Here is a 22108-nt window from a genome sequence, read left to right on the forward strand (position 1 = left end):
TGTTGGATTACTTGTCGCCATGGTGCAAGATAATACCAAATTGTGTGATTTCTCCAATACCAATAATAATGATTTCCTTAGTACTTCGATTGCTCCTCTTAATGATGTTGAGTCTTGTGAAATCAATGCTGCTTTGCTAATTCTTGTTATGAAAAATGAATTCTCCGGCCTTCCTAGTGAAGATGCCGCTACCCATCTAAACAACTTTGTTGATTTGTGTGAGATGCAAAATAAAAAAGATATGGATAATGATATTGTTAAATTGAAGTTATTTCCGTTTTCACTTAGAGATCATGCTAAAGTTTGGTTTTTGTCTTTGCCTAAAAATAGTACTGATTCTTGGAACAAGTGCAAAGATGCTTTTATCTCTAAGTATTTTCTTCCCGCTAAGATCATCTCCCTTAGGAACGATATTATGAATTTTAAACAACTTGATCATGAGCATGTTTCCCAATCTTGGGCAAGAATGAAATTAATGATTCGCAATTGCCCTACTCATGGTTTGAATTTATGGATGATCATACAAAACTTTTATGCCGGTTTGAATTTTGCTTCTCGAAATCTTTTAGATTCGGCCGCCGGAGGCACGTTCATGGAAATCACCCTAGGAGAAGCTACAAAACTTCTTGATAATATCATGGCTAATTATTCTCAATGGCACATCAAATGATCTACTAGTAAAAAAGTGCATGCTATAGAAGAAGTTAATGTTTTGAGTGGAAAGATGGATGAGCTTATGAGATTGTTTGCTACTAAGAGTGCTTCTATTGATCCCAATGATATGCCTTTATCTACCTTGATTGAGAATAATAATGAATCTATGGATGCAAACTTTGTTGGTAGGAATAATTTTGGCAACAATGCTTATAGAGGAAACTTTAATCCTAGACCGTTCCCTAGTAATTCCTCTAATAATTATGGAAATTCCTACAATAATTCTTATGGTAATTTTAATAAGATGCCCTCTGATTTTGAAAATAGTGTTTTGCAATATCTTCTAGTTCCTATTAGATCTTAAAGGTAGAAGCGCTACTACTAATTACCAGTAGCGCACCTCTGGGAAAGCGCTACTACTAAGTCGATATAGCAGTAGCGTAGGTTAAGGCACGCTACTGCCTACCTTTAGCTATAGCACCATACCAGTAGCGCACTATCACGCGCTACTGATAGGCCTAAAACCCGCACTGCTGCTAGGCTTTTCCCTAGTAGTGAGGGGGCTCACGAGACATGGGGCGCGCCCAAGGGAGGGGGCGCGCCCCCCACCCGTGTGGACAGGGTGTGGCCCCCCTGGCATTGATTCTTTTGCCAATAATTTTTATATTCTCCAAAAGTTATCTCCGTGGATTTGCAGGTCACTGCGAGAACTTTTGTTTCTGCACAAAAATAACACCATGGCAGTTCTGCTGAAAGCAGCGTCAGTCCGGGTTAGTTCCATTCAAATCATGCAAATTAGGGTCCAAAACAGGGGCAAAAGTATTTGGAAAAGTAGATATGTTGGAGACGTACCAACTCCCCCAATCTTAAACCTTTGCTTGTCCTCAAGCAATTCAGTTGATAAAGAAAAACTTTTACAAACTCTATTTGCTCTTGTTGTTGTAAACATGTAAAGCTAGCATTCAAGTTTTCAGCAAAGATTATGAACTAACCATATTCACAATAACACTTAGGTCTCATGTTTACTCATATCAATGGCATAATCAGCTAGCAAGCAATAATAATAAAACTCGGATGACAACACTTTCTCAAAACAATCATAATATGATATAACAAGATGGTATCTCGCTAGCCCTTTGTGAAACCGCAAAACATAAATGCAGAGCACCTTTAAAGATCAAGGACTGACTAAACATTGTAATTCATGGTGAAAGAGATCCAGTCAAGTCATACTCGATATAAACTAATAGTAATACATGCAAATGACAGTGTGCTCTCCAGCAGGTGCTTTTTAATAAGAGGGTGATGACTCAACATAAAAGTAAATAGATAGGCCCTTCGCAGAGGGAAGCAGGGATCTTTAGAGGTGCCAGAGATCGATTTTGAAATAGAGATGAATAACATTTTGAGCGGTATTCTTTCACTGTCAACATAACAACTATGAGATCTCGATATCTTCCATGCTACATACTTATAGGCGGTTCCCAAACATAATGGTAAAGTTTATACTCCCCAACCACCAACAAACATCAATCCATGGCTTGCTTGAAACAACGAGTGCCTCCAACTAACAACAATCCTGGGGGAGTTTTGTTTAATTATTTTGATTTGCTTTGATCTTTTTGATCATGGGACTGGGTATCCCGGTTACCAGCCATTTTCTCGTGAATGAGGAGCGGAGTCCACTCCTCTTGAGAATAACCCACCTAGCATGGAAGATACAGACAACCCTAGTTGATACATGAGCTTCTCGAGCATACAAAACAAAATTTCATTTGAAGGTTTGGAGTTTGGCACATAAAAATTTACTTGGAACGGCAGGTAAATACCGCATATAGGAAGGTATGGTGGACTCATATGGAATAACTTTGGGGTTTATGGAGTTTGGATGCACAAGCAGTATTCCCGCTTAGTACAAGTGAAGGCTAGCAAAAGACTGGGAAGCGACCAACTGAGAGAGCGACAACAGTCATGAACATGCATTAAAATTAATCAACACCTAGTGCAAGCATGAGTAGGATATAATCCACCATGAACATAAATATCGTGAAGGCTATGTTGATTTTTGTTTCAACTACATGCGTGAACATGTGCCAAGTCGAGTTACTCAATGCATTCAAAGGAGGATACCACCCTATCATACCACATCACAACCATTTTAATATCATGTTGGCACACAAGGTAAACCATTATAAGCTCCCAGCTAATTAAGCATGACATAAGCAACTATAATCTCTAATTGTCATTGCAAACATGTTTATTCATAATAGGCTAAATCAGGAACAATGAACTCATCATATTAACAAAAACAAGAGAGGTCGAGTTCATACCAGCTTCTCTCATCCCAATCATTTCATCATATATCATCATTATTGTCTTTCACTTGCACGACCAAACGATGTGTATAATAATAAGAGTGTATGTGCATTGGACTAAGATGGAATCTGCAAGCGTTCAATTCAAGAGAGAAGACAAAGTAATATGGCCTCTTGGTTAAATAAACAATCATGCATATGAGAGCCACTAAGCATTTTCATTATGGTCTTCTTCTCTCGACCCCAAAGGAAAGAAAAGAAATAAAACTATTTACACGGGAAAGCTCCCAACAAGCAAAAGAGGAACGAGACATATTTTTGGGTTTTTCTTTTAATTATTAATACTACAGGCATGGAAATTAAACTAACTTTTTTGGTTTTTCTTAAGGTTTATCAAACACACAAGAAGAAAACTAGAAAAAGAAATTGAACTAGCATGGATAGTAAAATGAAAGAGTATGAGCACCGACACTAGAATGAGTGTGTGAACATGAATGTAAAGTCGGTGGGAAATACGTACTCCCCCAAGCTTAGGCTTTTGGCCTAAGTTGGTCTATGGCCATGGGTAGCCTGACTGATATCCGTAGTTGTAGCTGGGGTCATACTGAGATGCAGTAGCCATTGCCTCCTCAGTTGCAACCTGACGGTGGGCTACCCCCGCTCTTCGCTCGTACTCGTTTGCCTCCTCCCTGGTGACAACATATCTTCGTTTTTCCTGATAATCAAAAGGAGTAGCACTACAAAAAAATACACTTCGGTGATGATACGTGTTTGTCACATTAGGTCGCGTTTTTTGTCATGCATGTACATCCATGACGATTTTATGACAGAATCAAGATAGTCATACCTGTGCTGTCATAGAAGTGTTCCATGACATTACCAAAATTATCATCATGGAAGTGTCCACTTCCATGATGATAAATCGCGCGTCACAGAAGTGCTTTCGTCAAGGGTGACCGACACATGGCATCCACCGTAACGGAACGCCGTTAAGCTATCGGGTTAGGTTTTGGATCCGATAACCCGTTAACAGCCCCGACCAATGGGGATTTTCCATGTGTAAAATCATCATTGGCTGGAGGAAACATGTGTCGGCTCATCGTTGGGACAGATGTCATCCACTCATTGGACAGAAGGCGCCTATGATACATCGACATGTGGCACGGCCCAACAGTGGCCCATTCCTGTGAAAAGGTCGGCCCATTTGACTTGGTCAAAAGGTGGCGAGCCGGCCCATGGAAAGCCTGTTAACGGCATGTTCGCATATAGCCCATTTACCGCCTGCTAACCCAAGGCCCGTTACGCCCTATCCGAATTAGGACCAGTAGCGTCATTTGGGCCATCCAATATGATTCCAGCCCGTTTTCACTTCTGGCCCATGTATGGCCCATGACGTCTTTCGGCCCATATGAGGCCCTTTGTAACTATTGGCCCGTTAACGGCCCGTGGTGAAACTGGCCCGTAATGAACAGTGTATCACTTTACGCCCGTAAATGGCCCGTGGTGAAACTGGCCCGTAATGAACAATGTATCACTTTATACCCATTAACGGCCCGTTATTCCATTGGGCCGTTTTCAGCCCAAGTTATCTTTCGGCCTTCTAAGGGCCCATTTATTCTTGGGCTCATTTGCAGCATTCGGTTACTTACGGCCCATTCCTGTCATTTTTTGCTTGTGGGCCAAATTCAGCCCGTCATTACAGTCGGCTCGTTTATGGACCGTTAGTCGGTTGGGCCATTTTCATAGCATCACCAAATACGGCCTATTAACGGCCCGTTATGGTCAGTCCATAAAACATATGATTTCCATTAAAGGCCCGTCTACGGCCCATTAAAGGCCCGTACAATACCCATAAATGACTCGGCCCTTATAAGGCCCATGGATCCTATGAGACATAGAAGGCCCATGGATCCTACGAGACGTAGAAGGCCCATGGATCCGATGGCCCATTGAAGGCCCACGGATCCGGCGGCCCATTGAAGGCCCATGGGTCCGACGGCCCAGTGAAGGCACATGGGTCCGACGGCCGATTGAAGGCCCATGGATCCGACAGCCCGTACATGACCCATGGATTGTACGACCCGTGAAGGGCCATGGTCGGGCTAGTTGGCCCCCGTTGGAACGATATAGCATATTCAAAGAATTATCCTACTCAATACTATCACCTCTACAAAGCATACACTATACAACAAAGAGATCAATGCATAGAAAGGTAGAATAATCCTACACTATACAATAAAGAAATTACAGCCGATTATACCCACTGGGCATTATGGTTCGGCACAGGTGTTAATAAAACATACACAAACAAAAAATTATATACAGTGGGCAAATACAGCTCATACATCATGGACGTGCATCAACTTAACTCCATTTGAACTATAATCGGTTGACCGGATTCAGGTAGCACAAATTTCAGTCTGCAAAATCTCCAATTCCTTCATGGTTACCTCAGTGTCTTGTTTCATTTTTTTGACTCCTGCATCTAATACCTGCATGTCCAGTCTCAACTTGTTGACTAAATGTTGACAATCATGTACATGTTGTCTTGCCACCTCTAGTTGATGCTCAAGAACATCAGCACATTGCAATTCCAATCCATAATCATTTGGTAACGGCCATGCCGCACTACTCGCAGATCTTTGTGTTGATGTCACTTCATCCTGAAATGTTTCTGTAAGTACACATGACTAGGGCAAAAATATAGTTACAATAGTGAAACGAGCAAGACACTATTTTGTACTACATGGCAAAACAGGACTAACAATAATGTTACATGTCATGAAGCATAAGCAGGTGATATTTTAAAAATTATAAGAAAGATAGTCTGTGCAGCCTGCATACAGAAATCCCTCTTAGTTCACCAGAGGAGCATGATGTTGGGGCCCAATCAAAAACACAGACAAGTTACAAATTTAGACAACACGTTGCGTATAAGCAAGTAGTTGGCCATTCTGTATCTCAATTAAAGTCTTAGGGAGCATAATGAGCAGCAAAGGGTTTCATACAAACATACTACAGCAGGCAAAACTATGCAATAATTAGCGTAGTATAAACTAGATTGTGAGCCTCATGCAATAATAGTTGGTTAATAGACTTCAAAGCTTCAGGCACACTTCGGTAGAGTAATTAAATGGTAAGGCCTTTAATTATGTCAACTAATAGTTATACAAGTACCAAACATTAGGCATGATTATTTGGGCATCTCATTAACTGAGGACAAATAAAGCAATTGAAAAGAGCAAATTAACTATGCCCGAAACAAACAAGGAATTGAACTGTTGAGTTGCATACAGTGACTTACCTTAGCAGGTTGAAGAGGCTCAGTGCAGCTCCTACTTCTGTTGCAAGGCTCCTTCCTATCATCTTGTACTTGGAAATCCTTAATCTTATCTTCATTGCACCCCCTCTGCAACGTGACACAAACTAGTTACTCGTCTCCTTGGAAGATAAATATGCATACTTTCTAGTCTGTGAACACAAAAGGATGAGATTATAACAAAACAAGACCACATAATGAAACATGCCGCATCTCTTGCACTTGCACACAATGAAATGAGCATTTACTATGTCTGCACTATGTAAAAACTAGGCATACCTTCGAACTGGATCTCCAGGTACTCTTGGAGAGCCTACTGTAGTGTACAGCCAAACCTTTATGTCACCTATGAGTTAGAAAAGGCCCCACTACAGCAGCCCTTAGTGTTTAAATCATTGACAAGCTCTATTAGAGTGTTAGGTCAAGAACAACAAGTAATCAAAGCAAAGAGTCCTAGTATGGCTGGCTGATGCAAACAAGCAATTGAACAGATGTGTGAGCAAATCTTACATATCAAGAAAAGAAGCAAAGAAGGAGGCTTAAAGACCATCACTTGACTGACCAAATTTAAGGGGCATTTAAACATCATGTGCAAGGTATGAACTAACATAAACATTGCATATTCCAGATTCTACAATAGAATGCACATGTATTAGGTTATGCCATGTATGATGATGCCTAAATGTACAGATAGCAGGCAGGAGTGATTCATCATTGCACGCACAATTGAATTGAAGGTTAAGGGTCAGTTCGATTCCACCTTTTCAGGGCATATTGTCAAAATAAGCCATAAAAGATGTAAAGAAGTCATTTTTGAGTTATGGGCTTGGGTTAACTAATTTCTCTTTGGAGGGGGGTGTTTTGGGTAGAACCTCACTAAAAATTGAAGGGAAAGGGAATAGTGAAATGACTCTGTTGTCTGCCTATATTACACTCAAAATGCAACTGTTGACGCCCGTGTCACACCTGACCCTCAAGTAAAAACAAACATGCAAGCATTCATTGCCTGCCCACTTGCATCTCCTCTCCCCTTTCCCTCTACCTCGATCCCCTGCCTGCATCACTAGGGTTCCTCCAGCGAGCCGTCGCCACTGGTCCCACCTGGCCTGGTCCTCGACGATGCTATGTCCAGCTAGGCTACATGGCCGGCGGGTAGGGGCAAATCTCCCTGGCTGCTCCTCCCTCTAGCGCCGCCCCTCATTCTCATGGTCTCCAGCAGCTGCTCCACTATGGTTCGTCCAACGCACAACTCCGGCGGGCGCTGCCCAACTACGGCTGATGCCACACCGTGGTAGAAGGCACCTTATTCCCCCTCCCCTAGTCCCAGGCCATGGCATTGAGGTGCTATTGAAGGATGAGCTCATCCAACAAGGTGAGGATCTCCTCTGATTTTTTGCCAAATTTTCATTCTAATCCACTATACAATGAATTGCTATGAGCTGCTTCTGCTGTTGCTATATGATGCATTGCTATGAGCTGCTCCTGCTGCTGCTATATGATGAATTGCTACGAGCTCCTACTGCTGTATGATGAGTTGCTATGAGCTGGTGCTACTGCTATATGATGAATTGCTATGAGCTGCTTCTGCTGCTATATGATGAGTTGCTATAAGCTGCTCCTGCTGCTGCTATATGATGAATTGTTATGAGCTGCTCCTGCTGCTGCTATATGATGAATTGCTATGAGCTGCTCCTGCTGCTGTTATATGATGAATTGCTATGAGCTGCTGGTGGTATATGATGAATTGTAGACTGCTGTTGATGTATGATGAGTTGCTATGAGCTGCTGCTGCTATATGATGCTTTCAGGTGGTGCTGCTATATGATAATAACCAGCCACTTGGACCATCGAATTTCAATAAATAATTGTTCTTCATTTAAATGTGGGTCATGCGTTCTTCGTTTAAATTAGGAAATGGGATCTCTATGGAAAATATTGACCAAAGTAGATTGTGCCAAATAGATGGTATCTTTGTATTTGCATTTTGAGCAAATAGTGATGGTATATTTTCCCATCATATTAATTACTGCACTGGGTTCAATTTGTGATGTTTGCAAGTCAAATTAATTTCCATATGGGCAGCAAAATGAAAAAAATATAATGCAATCTAGACTTTCCACTGATCATACCAAAGATAAGCTGAAAACGCAATGAAAAGAACTGGTTGGCTTATTACATGGAGCTTATATTCACATGTGTTTATTTTCTTAGGATAACTCGTAATAACTGTCCCTAAGAAACTTGGCTAATAGAACTGGCATACAAATAACATGTCAGGATGATTGCAATGGAGGAGTGACGTACCATAGCACACTGTATAGGCTCACTGCTGCCTCTCCTTTTTTTGCAATGTTCCATGAAATTGCCACATACATCTTGTACTTTTTCATTGTGTAACCCTATCTGCAAGTTGACACGGCTAATTTCAGACATCTCTACATGATACTACATTGCATATCCCTTGCGCATATTTAAACCACCAATTAACGATTGTGTGCATACCATAAACTAGCCATGACTCTGTATGCTGGACTAGAAGGCACTTTAAGGGAGCCTAATGTAGTGCACTGGAATTCCTACATGCCACCTACGATTTTGTGTAATGTACTGCCCCTATTCCTAAATATATATCTTTGTAGAGATTCCAGTATGGACCACATACAGATGTATATAGATGCATTTTTGAGTGTAGATTCACTCATTTTGCTCCGTATGTAGCCTATAGTGGAATCTCTAGAAAGACTTATATTTAGGAACGGAGGTACGGGGTAGTATCATGTATGACATCTACATGTCTAATTTAGCAGCCAGTAGTAGAAATCATTGTCAGCACAAAGGGATTACTGGTCAGAAATCCTAGCAAAGCACGCTGGTTGGCACAGAACAATACAAGAGAGAGAGACGCGCTTACAAGATCATAGCAATGCCTCAGTCCAGGATCTTGGTTGGCCAAGCTGTTAGATCTAGAAGAAACATCATCCTTGTAGTTTTTGCCAGCTACATAACAGGTAACCGTATATTTGAAGTACATCGGGCAGGTGATGCTGGACGGGTTTAAAGGTGACAAGTACCTAGGCCGTGGCGGGTGCTTGGCATCTCTCCAGACGGTGGGAATCAGGTTAGAAACGTCAAGGGTGATGACGCTGCGCTGGCTGTCGGGGTACGGTAAGGAGATCTAGAACCATCGAGCAGGGAGTTTGTGGAGAAGCTCCGGTAGGGTGGACTACGGTGTGGGCGAAGTGGATCTATGGCCGTGGACGAGGGCATAGGTGAAGCTGCTCTAGTGGTTGGGTTAAGGATGGTATCGACGACGCGGATCTGCGGTCGTGGACGGGGCGTCAGAACCTGCTCCGGTGGTTGGGGTAAGGATGGTGTCGACGACGCGGATCTGCGGCCTTGGACGGGGCGTCAGAAGCTGCTCTGGTGGTTGGGTTAAGGATGGTGTTGATGACGCGGATCTGCGGTCGTGTACGTGGCGTGAGAAGCTGCTCCGGTAGGTTGGATGAGGGTGCGAGGAAGCGGATCTGAGGTTGTGGACTTGTGAGTTGGCAAAGCGGCCCCAGTAGGGTTGAGAATGGTATAGGCAAAGCTACTCCGGTAGGGTTGACGATGGTGTCGGCGAAGCGGCTCCGGTAGGGTTGAGGAAGGTGTCGGCGAAGCGTCTCCGGTAGGGCTGAGGAAGGTGTCGGCAAAGAGGATCAGAGACCGTCGATGTGGGTGTCCGTGGGGCGGCTCTGGGGGTGTGGACGAAGCGTATCCGGTGGGGAGTACGAATGAGCCGCTGCAGATGCGCGGCGGTTGACGAGAGTACCGGCAAAGCAGATTCGGCACCGTGGACAAGGCCGACACTGAATGGGCTGTGGTACAGTGCTGGATGAGCAGTCTACTTGTTTCTAGGGGAGGTGGGAGGGGTAGATGCGGCCGCAGAAGTAGATCCGGCGAGGTGGACGCCGCTAGCAGTGAATGGGGTATGGTACGCCGGTGGATGAGCAGTCTAGGGTTTCGAGAGGGGAGGGGACAAAAGGGCGATGAAGTACGGACGGCGTGATGTAAGATGCTCTGGTGCTGTGGAGTTAGTCGTTTTTGCGGGAGGGGGAGAGGAAATGGGGGTGCCATGTAGTGGGGCGAACCAGAAGTTACAAAGCACACTACAAAAAAAATACACTTCCGTGATGATACGTGTTTGTCACAGCAGGTCGCGTTTTTTGTCATGCATGTACATCCATGACAAATTTATGACAGAATCAAGATAGTCATACATGTGCTGTCGTAGAAGTGTTCCATGACATTACCAAAATTATCATCACGGAAGTGTCCACTTCCATGACGATAAATCGCGCGTCAAAGAAGTGCTTTTGTCAAGGGTGACCGACACATGGCATCCATCGTAACGGAACGCCTTAAGCTATCGGGTCAGGTTTTGGATCCGATAACCCGTTAACAGCCCCGACCAATGGGGATTTTCCATGTGTAAAATCATCATTGGCTGGAGGAGACACATGTCAGGTCCGCGCTGGCACAGGTGTCACTCATCCAATGGGCGAGACGCGCCTATGATATGTTGACACGTGGACCGACCCATCAAGTTTAAATGGGTCGGCCCAACTAAAGGCCCACAAGATTTTGCGGACCATAATGGGCCGGCCCAGCTAAAGGCCCACGAGATTTTGCGGGCCATAATGGGCTGGCCCAGCTAACGGCCCACAAGATTTCGTGGGCCATAATGGGCCGGCCCAGGTAAAGGCCCACAAGATTTTTGTTTGCCATAATGGGCCGGCCCAGGTAAAGGCCCACAAGATTCTTGCGGATCATAATGGGCCGGCACGGCTAAAGGCCCACGAGATTTCCCCGACATTAACGGGCCGGCCCAGCTGTAGGCCCACAAGAATTTGTGGGCCCTAGTAGGCTGGCCCATTAACTGGTTGCCGTGTTTTGGGCCAAATGCCGGCCCATATTTGATCCGGTCCATTAATGGCCTGCCATGTTCCGGGCCTAATAGTGGCCCATATGAGATCCGGCCCGTTAAAAGCCTACCATGTTCTGGGCCAAATTACGGCCCAGATCAGGTACGACCCTTTAAGAGGCTATGGGCTCAATTATGGCCCATTCAGATTCGGCCCGTCAACTGGACACTATGCTTTTGGGCCCACTTGCTAGAGGCCCACTTAGTAATTCGGCCTGACATTAGTTTTGGCCTCTTAAGGACCCGTTTAACATTTCGGCCCTATATTAATTTCGGCCTGTTAAATGCCCATCATATAGTTGGGCCTAACTACGGCCCGGTTTGCATTCGGCCTGCTCACAGCCGATATCTGATTGGGCCAAAAAAGGACCGAGACAATTTTGGCCTGTTAAAAGCCCGTGATTTTATTCGCACAATCATGGGCCGGGGTTCATTTCGGGCTGCTGCCGGCCCGTTAGCTGTTCGAGACGTTTTAGGCCCAACCTACATCGTGATTGCATGACGGCCCAATTATGTACCGTAATTTTACGGTTTGGCCGATTTACTGTAAAGACAGTAAAATAACTGCAGCATCATGAATAAGAAAAAATCTAGACTATACAATAAAGAAATTACATCATATTACATCCACTGGGCATCAAAGTTCGCCACTATGATAATAAAGCACAAGCAGACAACAGATTACATACAATGGGCATCAAAGATCGCCACCAGTGCAAATAAACACACCGACAAAATAATATACAAAACCGACAACACTGCAATAGAGTTCAAGAAAGGTTAGCCCTGTTGGGGAGCTGCAGCGCAAGCAGCTGAGCAAGATGATGAGACTGCGCGCTTGTTCAACACTTAAATCTTCCTCACTCTGAAAGATAAACAAGCAGACAGATGACATGTTTTGCACATAAAAGTATCAGTGCTGACAATTCATCACATTTCTTACTGACGAATAAAGTGACACAGTTTAAAATTGCATTAACACAATATGGTATTGTTCAGGTCAAGACATGGAAGGAAAGGACATTGTGAAGGAGTTGGCAGCTTCACGACACCACTGGATTACAGATCAAGAACTCATAAGTATCAATGGTTAGTGTGCTATCAATTTATCCCATTTTAGATTGGCAAATAAAGAGACGGTTTAAATAATACTCCCTCCGTCCGGAATTACTTGTCACCAAAATGGATGTGTCTAGAACTAAAATACATCTAGATACATCCATTTCAATGACAAGTATTTTCGGACGGAGGGAGTAGTAGAATGATATGACATTGTTCATAGTTAAGACATTGCAGAATATGACATTGTGCTGTAGTGGGTAGGTTCACCATACCACTGGATTACGGATGAAGAACAGAAGCATACATGCAGTGCAAAAGAAGATCACTTGCTCCGTATACTTTAATTTACATGGTATGAATAAGGAACTTGGTTGTACAACTGAAAACTTAAATTGAGAAAGGACAAACTTTTGTTTATGAACTACTCCCTCCGTTCTAAAATAGATGACCCAACTTTATACTAACTTCAGTACAAAATTGGGCCATCTATTTTGGAACGGAGGGAGTACATAATAAACTTTAAACATGCAATTTGATGCAAACACCAAAAATAAACAGCTATTGCAGTCATGCCTAACCAAATATATACAACAAAGTTTGAAGGCTTGAGATGGACAAATTTACATTATTGGTGAAGATAGGCTCTATAAAGGCCTTGTCCATGCTGATGGGGGGGGGGGCAATTCAAGAAGTTTACCACAGAATCTTCTTCATAAGCATTGCCTTTATTCTACATTTTGTTAAGAGTAAATATAGATGTGATAATATACAAAAAAATGGAGAATATTTAAGATAAGATGAAGAGTGATGCTACATAACCAAGTAGCTATAAATGTAAGTGCAGCGATATAGGCAAAAGGTACAGCCAAGAGCAATGCACAGCTAAACTTCTTCAGTACCAACCTTATGGTAAGAGTAAATATAGATCTGGTGTGTAGAAAATGGAGGGCAAAGGAAAATAAGCTACAGAGTGATGGTACATGAACAACTACCTATCATTATAAGTACACTGATAAAGGACAGCATGTACTTACAAGAACAATGCAGAGCTAAAAAAACATTGGCATTGGATACTGAAGAATTTGGAGCGAACAATTGATAAGCAAGCTATCATGCATACTGCTGTCACATAATGAACCAGGTATGTATGCATGTACAGTGATACAGGACAATAGGTACTAACAAGAGCAAAGCAGCGGGCAGCATATTTGCGATATCCTATCGTTCTTTTCAAACCGGAATTCTACTTCGAGCAGATTTCCTGCAAACAAGATCCGTAAGGCACATGCGGAAAAGTAGAAGTTCAAATTGTCATGTGATTTCATAGACAGTACCTCATCCTAGGAACAAGACTAGTGCATAACAATGTTTTTCCATTCAATGTCTTCTAAATTTAGCACAGGAGACTTCATCGGAAATTCGTTTATAGATTTGCCACCAAAGTGTGATTTCCTCAGGTAACACCGATACTGCTGCAATGCTTCCTTGAAAAGCACAAGCAAGCTTTCCTCGTCATGTCTATCCAGATTGACCCTCGCCTAGTTACAACAATGTAATGTAAATCATTGATGTGTTCAATCAGCAGAAAACAAGAAAATAATAACCATGAATAATAACACTTACACGTAAGTTGGACAGGAAGTTGTGAAAATGGTGTTTGTCTTCACAATAATCTTCCCATGATGGGAATATATGCACGTAGTCCCTAACAACATTGAAAGCATTATCTTTTAAACTGGGAATAAATGGAATGGGGTTCCAATCTGCAGGAATTGGCCGTCTCTGCAGTTGGGATAGGTCTTCGGCCAGTGGACTTGCTGTACTTTTTGCTGGAGTGGGATTTTTCTGTGGTAAAACTGGTGCTATGGCAAATGAAATCGGTATACCTTTTGCTAGAGTGGAGGTCCTGTGTGGTGGGGCTAGTGGTGTGGCCAATGAAGTATGGGTACAGTCTGCTGGAGTCGGTCCTATGTTTTCTGCCATGGCTCTATCGAACATGGTAAAGAAGAGCAAGCAGATTTTGGATAATAAAATGTTGGTTGCGCAGTGCCCACACATGATGAACCAGAGCGCATTAAGAATGCAACTCCCAGTTGTCTCTCGACCATTTCAGGCGGTTGGATGAAGATCCTACGTCTCCTAACCCTTCTTCTTCCTCGTCTGTGATTCTTCCCATACAGAACACCGCACGGGCTGCCGGGTTGGACCACCGGCCCCCACCGCCTGTGTTCCTTCGCCACCCCCACCCCCCACCCGCGTCGAGTTTTCTTTGTTCGGTGAGGCCCCACAACCACCCGAGCCCCTTGGATCGCACCGGCGAACTCCGGCGAGCTCTGAAAAATCGACTGACCCAATTTTGAAATTTAGTCTACTATGATTTAACTAGTGTGGAATATAAAAGGGGAAACCATAAGCATTGTGAGTATAGTGTTGAGCGTGCCATGGCGGATCTGGAGGTGCAAACCGGACAAAGGCAACTTCGCAACCAAGACAAGAAATCAGAGTAAAGAAGTGGTGATCTATTTTCTTGCTGCGATAAATAAGTTGAGCAGATACGAAAGAGTACCACCTCTGGTGCGGCGCCGTGTACGCATCTGGTGAGAATTTGACGGTGCTGCGGTAGCGATGGCTGTCGGTGGCGTGGAAGCAGATCCAGGAGGGTAGACGGTGGTGGCGGGGCACGATGGACGAGACGGTCATAAGAGCGGCGCCGGCAAGGTGGACGACGGCGGGGATGAAGCGAGAGGACGGGATGCTAGGATCCCGGTCCGAAGGCGTGGATGAGAGAGGTCGATCTCTTGTAATGGACGGCGGCGTCGGGGTATCAGCTCCGGCATGGTGGAGGAGGACGGTGGTGGATAGGTGGCGGAAGGCGGCAGACAGAGGAGGGTGGGGTGGAAAGGGTGTTTTGGCGCCCATGGAGTACGAATGGGGAAAAGGGAGGTAGAGAGGAAGGGGGGAACCATGTAGTCAGGGCGCGCTTGTCTCAAATGCGAGGAAATTTACAAACTTAGCCCCCGTTTCAAATTTCTACTACGTACATCACAGTAACATTAGTCGGTTGGGGATAGGACGGTAATCTCGCATACACCGAATATTTGCTGACGAGAGTTTGTTTTTGGCGCCCACCGTGTATGAATATGAATCGGGGAGGGAGTCTATTTCGGCCGAGGGCACACTGTGTTTTGGCGCCCACCGTGTATGAATCCGGGTGAGAGGCGGTTACGTCACGTTTGGGTGAAATTACAAACCTACCCCTAGCGAGACATATAGAAATCCAGTAGATAGGCTTTGCGCAGCAGGTATAGGCAGTAGTGATTTTTATCTCGTAGATTTTGGTTTCAGGCGGTTACTGCGACTTTCGCCGCTTCGTTCAAATTTTGCACAGTGCACGTTTACCGTGCCAACTCAATTTGAATCCCGTTTGTATTCTACTTTTTTTTCGGGCGGGATCCATTTTCAATTGGAATTACATTCTATATACATCATTTTTTTACATATATAGTTTCAAAAGCACAACAATAATTCTGCTACTTTATATGTATAATATGATTTACAAATACAACGATCTCGAAATCTCAAGGTTGAATTCGAATTTTTTTAACCAAATTATGTTCTACTAAAATGTATGGATCAGTAATATCTACATATTAAATAACATAGATGTGCGTGAATTCATATGAGTATGTATGTTTGATAGATCAATTTTGGTTCGAGTATGGATTACATGTATCATCATCTCGAATTCAAATATTTGAATCCCTTTTTTGTTCACTCCTTTCATGCCCATCTCTCTCGCATGCATGCTCCTTCAGGTAGTCATCACTGTCTTTTCTCCAGCTCACCCGCACGCTCACTTCATGTTTCTCCTATCCTCGCAAACATGGTCTCTCGACGTCTCCCTTGAGAAGTGTCACACTTTCCTTATCATTATACATTACACGGTTTTCATTATCTCTCACGTCTCTACTGTTCTCTGGTATCACTTGGTACCTAAGCTTTCTTTTTCACCGCCACACACACAGTCTCCACTCGTCTTTCACTTTGCCTTTCTCTCTATGGGATTCTCTCACACACCCTATATGTCTCTACATATGACTCATACCACTAAAATTACTCTCTCTCTCTCCTGTAGACACAACATTTGTTGCGGTCTCCTTTTCGTCTCCATCCTAGACTGACACCGATCAGACAACCCCGACTACCGTCTCCTCTCTCTCTCTCTCTCACAGACACACACACACAACTCCTGCTTCCACCCCCCTTCCCGACTACCGTCTCTCTCTCTCACACACAAAACTCTTGCTTTCGCACCCCGACTCGTATTTCTCTCACAAGCATTTATCGACTAGCTAGCCTCTAGATAGGTTTATACACCCGCACACTCTTGCTTCCACCAGCGCATACATGTCTCTCTCTCACTCCTTGCATCTATGTAGCTTTTTCTTCCCTTCTTGAGACACGCCCTCTCGATCATGCACACACACACTATTGCCTCATTTTAAGCTGATACCTATCGCACACACACTACTTGTGTCTTTGTCACACATGCACTCCTCCTCCTCCACTCTCCCTCTCTCTCTCACACACATGGGCTTTTTGCAACAACTAGCAAGATGCCATGCGTTGCACGGAACATCAAGATGCATTTGTATGAGTAGTTTATCTTGTGGGGGGAAAGGATGAACGAGGGAAGACCTTATTTGCAAATATGGAGAGGGGTGTGGGTATCTTTTTGCAAAATTGCCATAGTTTCCTTCCTATCCGTCAGATATAGATCAGACGGCCTATATTGCAGGATGGCAGGAACACGATCATCACCGACAATGCTTTTTATAAGAGTAGGGATAAAAATAGAGTTGGTGATGATGGTGGGCCTGCCATCCTGCAATGTAGGTCGTTCGATTTATATCTGACGGATAGGAAGGAAAATATGGCAATTTACCCACATTCTTCACCACATTTGCAGATAAGGCCTTTCCTCGTTCATCCTTTTCTCCCGCGAGATTTTGATGTTCCGTGCAACGCACGGGCATCTTGCTAGTAAGAGTAGAAATTAGACATATACCACTTCTCGAATCTTGAAACCAACAACATGCCTCCCTTATCTCATCAAAACCGCCAAAGGAATATATTTTGAGTGAAACATAACATATTTTTAGTGATATACGTATTTCAAAACTAGACTTTTTTTCTATCAAATCGGTGAATTGTTGGGGAACGTAGCAGAAATTCAAAATTTTCCTACGTGTCACCAAGATCTATCTAAGGAGAAACCAGCAACGAGGGGAAGGAGAGTGCATCTACATACCCTTGTAGATTGCTAAGCGGAAGCGTTCAAGAGAACGGGGTTGAAGGAGTCGTACTCGTCGTGATCCAAATCACCGGAGATCCTAGTGCCGAACGGACGGCACCTCCACGTTCAACACACGTACAGCCCGGTCACGTCTCCCACGCCTTGATCCAGCAAGGAGAGAGGGAGAGGTTGAGGAAGACTCCATCCAGCAGCAGCATAACGGCGTGGTGGTGATGGAGGAGCGTGGCAATCCTGCAGGGCTTCGCCAAGCACCGCGGGAGAGGAGGAGTAAGAGAGGTAGGGCTGCGCCAATAGAGGGAGAAACTCCTCTGTTGGGCAGCCCCCAGGCCTCAAGTATTTATAGGGGGAGGGGAGGGGGCTGCGCCCCCTCTAGGGTTCCCTCCCCAAGGGTGGCGGCCAGAGGGGGAGAGAGGGGAGGCGCGCCTAGGGTGGGCCTTAGGGCCCATCTGCCCTAGGGTTTGCCCCCTCCCACTCTCCCTTACGCCTTGGGCCCCTTGTGGGGGGCGCACCAGCCCACCTGGGGCTGGTCCCCTCCCACACTTGGCCCATGCATCCCTCCGGGGTTGGTGGCCCCACTTGGTGGACCCTTGGGACCCTCCCGGTGGTCCCGGTACGTTACCGGAAAAACCTGAAACTTTTCCGGTGACCAAAACAGGACTTCCCATATATAAATCTTTACCTCCGGACCATTCCGGAACTCCTCATGACGTCCGGGATCTCATCCGGGACTCTGAACAACATTCGGTAACCACATACAAACTTCCTTTATAACCCTAGCGTCATCGAACCTTAAGTGTGTAGACCCTACGGGTTCGGGAACCATGCAGACATGACCGAGACGTTCTCCGGTCAATAACCAACAGCGGGATCTGGATACCCATGTTGGCTCCCACATGTTCCACGATGATCTCATCGGATGAACCACGATGTCAAGGACTCAATCGATCCCGTATACAATTCCCTTTGTCTAACGGTATTGTACTTGCCCGAGATTCGATCGTCGGTATATCGATACCTTGTTCAATCTCGTTACCGGCAAGTCTCTTTATTCGTTCTATAACACATCATCCCGTGATCAACCCCTTGGTCACATTGTGCACATTATGATGATGTCCTACCGAGTGGCCCAGAGATACCTCTCCGTTTACACGGAGTGACAAATCCCAGTCTCGATTCGTGCCAACCCAACAGACACTTTCGGAGATACCTGTAGTGCACCTTTATAGCCACCCAGTTACGTTGTGATGTTTGGTACACCCAAAGCATTCCTACGGTATCCGGGAGTTGCACAATCTCATGGTCTAAGGAAATGATACTTGACATTAGAAAAGCTTTAGCATACGAACTACACGATCCTTGTGCTAGGCTTAGGATTGGGTCTTGTCCATCACATCATTCTCCTAATGATGTGATCCCGTTATCAATGACATCCAATGTCCATGGTCAGGAAACCGTAACCATCTATTGATCAACGAGCTAGTCAATTAGAGGCTTACTAGGGACATGGAGTTGTCTATGTATCCATACATGTATCTGAGTTTCCTATCAATACAATTATAGCATGGATAATAAACGATTATCATGAACAATGAAATATAATAATAACTAATTTATTATTGCCTCTAGGGCATATTTCCAATAGTCTCCCACTTGCACTAGAGTCAATAATCTAGTTTACATCGCCATGTGATTAACACTCACAGGTCACATAGCCATGTGACCGACATCCAAAGAGTTTACTAGTGTCTTTAAACTAGTTCACATTATCATGTGATTAAGACTCAATGAGTTCTGGGGTTTGATCATGTTTTGCTTGTGAGAGAGGTTTTAGTCAATGGGTCTGCAACAATTAGATCTGTATGTATTTCGCAATTCTCTATGTCATATTGTAAATGTTGCTTCCACGCTCCACTTGAAGCTATTCCAAATGGTTGCTCCACTATACTTATCCGGTTTGCTACTCAGAGTCATTCGGATAGGTGTTAAAGCTTGCATCATTGTAACCCTTTACGCCGAACTCTTTATCACCTCCATAATTGAGAAATAAATCCTTATTACTCCAAGGACAATTTTGACCACTATCTGGTGATCCACTCCTTGATCACCTTTGTACCCTCTTGCTAGACATGTGGCAACGCACACATCAGGTGCGGTACATAGCATAGCATACTGTAGAGCCTACGTCTAAAGCATAGGGGACGACCTTCGTCCTTTCTCTCTTTTCTGCCGTGGTCGAGCTTTAAGTCTTAACTTCATACCTTACATCTCAGGTAAGAACTCCTTCTTTAACTGATCCATCTTGAACACCTTCAAGATCATGTCAAGGTATATGCTCATTTGAAAGTATTATTAAGCATTTTGATCTATCCTCATAGATTTTGATGCTCAATGTTCAAGTAGCTTGATCCAGGTTTTCTATTGAAAAACACCTTTCAAATAACACTATATGCTTTCCAGAAAATTCTACATCATTTCTGATCAACAATATGTCAACAACATATACTCATCAGAAATTCCATAGTGCTCCCACTCACTTCTTTGGAAATACAGGTTTCTCATGAACTTTGTATAAACCCAAAATCTTTGATCATCTTATCAAAGCGCACATTCCAACTCCGAGATGCTTACTCCAGTCCTTAGAAGGATCGCTGGAGCCAGCATACCTTTTAGCATCCTTAGGATCGACAAAACTTTTCTGATTGTATCACATACAACCTTTCCTTACGAAAACTGGTAAGGAAACTCGTCTTGACATCCATCTGCCAGATTTCATAAATGCAGCTAATGCTAACATGATTCCGACGGACTTAAGCATCGCTACGGATGAGAAAATCTCATTGTAGTCAACTCCTTGAACTTGTGAAAAACTCTTCGCCACAAGTCGAGCTTCATAGACGGTGACATTACCGTCCACGTCCGTCTTCTTCTTAAAGATCCATTTATTTCAATGGCTTGCCGATCATCGGGCAAGTCCACCAAAGTCCATGCTTTGTTATGATACATCGATCCTATCTCAAATTTCATGGCTTCTAACCATTTGTCGGAATTTGGGCCCACCATCGCTTCTTCATAGCTCGTAGGTTCATTGTTGTCTAGCAACATGACCTTCAAGATAGGATTACTGTGCCACTCTGAAGTGGTACGCATCCTTGTCACCCTACGAGGTACGGTAGTGACTTGATCCAAAACTTCATGATCACTATCATAAGCTTCTACTTCAATTGGTGTAGGTGCCACAGGAACAACTTCCTATGCCCTGCTACACACTAGTTGAAGTGACAGTTCAATAACCTCATCAAGTCTCCACCATCCTCCCACTCAATTCTTCGAGACAAACTTTTCCTCGAGAAAGGACCTGATTCAAGAAACAATCCCTATTGCTTTCGGATCTGAATTAGGAGGTATACCCAACTGTTTTGGGTGTCCTATAAAGATGCATTTTATCCGCTTTGGGTTCGAGCTTATCAACCTGAAACTTTTTCACATAAGCGTCGCAGCCCCAAACCTTTTAAGAAACGACAACTTAGGTTTCTCCAAACAGGGTGTCGTCTCAACGGAATTACGTGGTACCCTATTAAAGTGAGTGCGGTTGTCTCTAATGCCTAACCCATGAACGATAGTGGTAATTCGATAAGAGACATCAAGGTACGCACCATATCCAATAGGGTGCTACTATGATGTTCGGACACACCATCACACTATGGTGTTCCAGGCGGTATTAATTGTGAAACAATTTCCACAATGTCTTAATTGTGTGCCAAAACTCGTAACTCAGATATTCATCTCTATGATCATATCATAGACATTCTATCCTCTTGTCACGAAGATCTTAAACTTCACTCTGAAATTACTTGAACCATTCAATAATTCAGACTTGTGTTTCATCAAGTAAATATACTCAACATCTACTCGAATCATCTGTGAAGTAAGAACATAACGATATTCACTGCATGCCTCAGCACTCATTGGACTGCACACATCAAAATGTGTTACTTCCAACAAGTTGCTATCTAGTTCCATCTTACTGAAACCGAGGCTTTTCAGTCATCTTGTCCATGTGGTATGATTTGCATATCTCAAGTGATTCAAAATCAAGTGAGTCTAAACGATCCATCTGCATGGAGTTTCTTCATGCGTATGCACCAATAGACATGGTTCGCATGTCTCAAACTTTTCAAAAATGAGTGAGTCCAAAGATCCATCAACATGGAGCTTCTTCATGCGTTTTATACCAATATGACTTACATGGCAGTGCCACAAGTAAGTGGTACTATCATTACTATCTTATAATTTTTGGCATGAAAATGTGTATCACTACGATCGAGATTCAATAAACCATTCCTTTAGGTGCAAGACCATTGAAGGTATTATTCAAATAAATAGAGTAACCATTATTCTCCTTAAATGAATAACCGTATTGCGATAGACATAATCCAATCATGTCTATGCTCAACGCAAACACCAAATGACAATTATTC

This window comes from Triticum aestivum, chromosome 2B (assembly GCF_018294505.1).
Source record: "Triticum aestivum cultivar Chinese Spring chromosome 2B, IWGSC CS RefSeq v2.1, whole genome shotgun sequence".
NCBI classification, from domain to species: domain Eukaryota; kingdom Viridiplantae; phylum Streptophyta; class Magnoliopsida; order Poales; family Poaceae; genus Triticum; species Triticum aestivum.